The sequence below is a fragment of the Microcebus murinus genome, chromosome 13 (genome assembly GCF_040939455.1).
Source record: "Microcebus murinus isolate Inina chromosome 13, M.murinus_Inina_mat1.0, whole genome shotgun sequence".
Lineage (NCBI taxonomy): Eukaryota > Metazoa > Chordata > Mammalia > Primates > Cheirogaleidae > Microcebus > Microcebus murinus.
Window position 1 is genome coordinate 74011033 of NC_134116.1, and position 3656 is coordinate 74014688.

Sequence of the window (3656 nt, forward strand, 5' to 3'; positions counted from 1 at the left end):
TTATCCACTCATCTGTTGATGGATGCTTAGGTTGACTCCATAACTTGGCTATTGTGAATAGTGCTGCAGTGAACACAGGAGTGCAGGTATCTCTTCCACACGCTGATTTCACTTCCTTTAGATATGCCCAGTAGTGAGATTGTTGGATCGTATGGTAGTTCTATTTTTAATATTTTTAGGAACCACCATACTGTTTTCCATAATGACTGTTCCATATGTATTTGTCTCTTTGGGAACTTTCTGTTCATGTCCTCGTTTTTATTTGTTTTGTTTTTAGTTGAATTGTAAAAAGACTTTTAAATGTTAATTGATAAGTTCTCATTATGTATTAGTAATTTAATTTTTCTATCACATTTATTTTTTCTGGTTTATGGAATGCCTGTTTTATAGTTTGATAAGTACCTATAATTACTTAAGCATCATTGGCCTAGTAATGCCATCCTCCTTTCAGAAAACCATTGCACCCACATGAACATGGAAAAGTAGGGAAAATTAGATAATATTTCCAAATAAGTATAACTGAAAGGACATTCCTAGACTTTCAGATGGGCTTGGAGGCATCAGGAACATGCGTAACAGTTATTTCCTTTTTTTCCTTCCACCTGTACTAACAGGTGCCTCTAAAACACTATAACCACTTGTACTCTCACAGTCTAAAGCTGGGCAAATGGGGAAAGGAAGGAGCGCTCGATGAAGACAGAGAAGTATGAAGTTCCATAAGCAGAGGTGACTAGCTCCAGGAATGGCTCTAGGCAATATCGAATGCAACAATGGCATCTTCCCAAGAGATTCCTTTCCCTCAATGGAGGCCTGGAAGAGCCACCAGGACCTTCAATGGGAGAAAAACTCCCTCCACAGCAACCAGTGTGCACATGTGGCTCAAGGACAGGATGGGTATGACCTCCCTCCAAAGCCTTGGAAACGACTCCAGGGAGGAGCACAAAGAGGATCTTGAATGGGCTAACATTGTGTTTTCTGTAGCAAAAGAATGGAGAATCAAAATAGAGATTTAATGGAATCATAGAAAAATAAAGTTTTATATCTTATACATTTGAAAGATTTCACTGTGTTTTTTAAAAAGGAGTCACTAAAAAGGAGATCATCACTTAAACATTTACCTGAGAAATTCCCATAAGAACAAACTGAAAATGCATCCAAAATTCCATTAAATCAGCATAATTAAGTTAACTTCTAAATGTCCAACGTGGAAGACATTATCTGTTCCAATTTTCCAAAGTGGAGGCCATCAATCTCTTCTTCACCAATTGACCACTCACAAGCACCACATGTGTAAATATCCCTAAAGAGCTAGAATGAAGATAACCAGTTCCAAAAGTTGCCTAGCACACGTGAGCAAGGACCTCAAGGCAACAAGACCTCTAGATGGTCCTACTCAAAGATTCCTCCTTCTCCTCTCCTTGCCTGGCACAAGCCCAACTGTGCAAGCCCCTCTTAGACCTTTCCCGCTGCCCTTGACCTGAGGGTGATCTCCATCAGTCCCAGCCTCCTCTCACTGAAGCAGAGCTGTCTCTTATGGGAGGAAGCAACCAGAGGAAGGACCATAGAACCCAGATCCAAAAGAAAAGTCTGGAAAAAATGCTCAACATCACTAATCATTAGGGAAATGCAAAGCAAAACCACAATGAGATGACACTTCATACCCATTAAGATGGCTACTATTTAGAAAAAAAAAAAGATGAGGAGAAATTGGAACCCCTGTGCATTTTTGGTGTGAATGTAAAATGATGCAGCCAACAGTGGAAAACCATGTGATGGAGCAATTCCACTTCTGGGTATATTCTGCAAAGAGTTGAGAGCAGGGACTCAAACAGATATCTGTACACTCATGTTCACAGCAGCATTATTCACACTAGACAAAAAGTAGATGCAACCCAAGTGTTCATCAAGGGATGAGTGGATAAACAAAATGTGGTACATATTCGCGATGGAATATTATTCAGCCTTGAAAAGGAAGATCCTAACATGCTACAACACGGGTGAACCTCGAAAACATTATGCTAAGTGAAGTAAACCAGTCACAAACAGACAAACATTGTATGATCCCACGAATATGAGGTTCCTAGAGACAGAAAACAGAATGGTGGCTGTTGGGGGGGGTAGGGGAAGGGGGAATAGGAAGTTGTTTTTTAATGGGTAGGAAGTTTCAGTTGGGGAAAGATGAAGAGATTCTGGAAACGGAAGGCAGGGATAGATAGTTGCACAGCAATATGAGTGTACTTAATGCCACTGACCTGTGCACTTAAAAATGGTGAGAAAAGAAGAATGAGAGGGAGAGGGAACGAGAGAGAAAAGGAGGAGGAGGAAAGAGGAGAGGGAAGCGGAGGAGAAGAAGAAAAAGAATGGCCCCTCACGGAAACAGCAGGGGAACGTGGACCGCACAGGACTGGATTTACTACTCGGAAAACCAGAGCGAATTCCCCATTCTGTGGGGTAAGGAGGAGAGGAGAGACACCCCAGACGAGGAGGTGTTTTCTCACCCTCGTGAAGGCGGGGACACAGATGCTGAAGCCCGCACCCTCGGCCTGGTCTCCAGAGGATCCAATCCGGAGGTCAGGGAAGGAGAAGCCTTCGGAGGCCATTTCCAACTTGAAGGCCTGCCCTAATTGCCACTTCCTCCGCACCGCCCCGAGCCCTGCGTCCCGAGGGGGGCCACGACCCCGCGAAGGGGATGCAGACTGGTTCTTAGGAGGTGGCAAAAATGTTAACTCTTTTTACGTACAGAGCACAGACGCCCATACGGCACCTACACAGACAACACAGTGTGTGCTGTTAAAATTTTATGGGCTGCGAGGTGACTTGGGGGGAAAAATGGCTAAGGGACCACAACCACTACCCAGAAAAAAGCTTGAGAACACTGCCCTGCAGTTTGGGGTCTGAGCTGACGCGACCCTCCATCCTCCAAGCCCGCACAGCGCTCGGTTCTTCCTCCCCAGGGCGGCGGTATGTCGCGCGCGGCCTCCGCCCCTCGCTACGCTCTCCTCAGGGGAGCGCGGCCGCCGGGTGGTCTCGCCCCTTCCGCAGCGCGCGCACCGCCCGCAGCCGTCGCCCGAGACCGGGGCCTGCGGACTGCCGGCCGCGGAGGCGGCAGGGCCGCGCTTTGTCCCCAGAGAGGCCCGGAGTTTCCCGGGCTCCGCCCATTCCACCACCACTGCCGCCCCCCGCGCGGCCGGGGACTCGGAGTCTCTCCTCCCGCTCGAGGGCCGCCGTGGCCTCCTCCGCGCGCCGCGCGGTCCCCGAGCCCGGGCTCAGGGTGGCAGCGCCTGGTGTGGCGAGAGCCGCCGCCGCCGCGGAAATCTGTACACACCGCGGCGCGGCCCGAGTAGCTGGGTCTCTGTGGCGCAATCGGTTAGCGCGTTCGGCTGTTAACCGAAAGGTTGGTGGTTCGAGCCCACCCAGGGACGGCAGCGCTTCTTTTCCCGGGACAATCTCCACGAACCGAGCTCATTTTAAAACTGCAACTGCGAGATTTTTAATCGACTGGAGGGAGCAGTACTACGCTACCACGTTTCTAGGACGAAGGGCGACGCTGCGTCTGGACGGGCAGCTCCCAGCTTGGCAGTTCTATCCGTACCATTTATCCAAGGTGAACTTGCACGTGAACTTAAGGCGACCCCACCAAGAAGGCGCGCAGGCAG

General features: G+C 48.7%; 1 non-coding gene across 1 annotated transcript; it reads left to right on the forward strand.

The window, feature by feature from the left end:
• Positions 1-3348: 3348 nt before the first annotated feature.
• TRNAN-GUU (transfer RNA asparagine (anticodon GUU)) lies at positions 3349-3422 on the forward strand. Its single transcript has one exon. It is a non-coding gene; the product is annotated as a tRNA-Asn (tRNA).
• Positions 3423-3656: the final 234 nt, after the last annotated feature.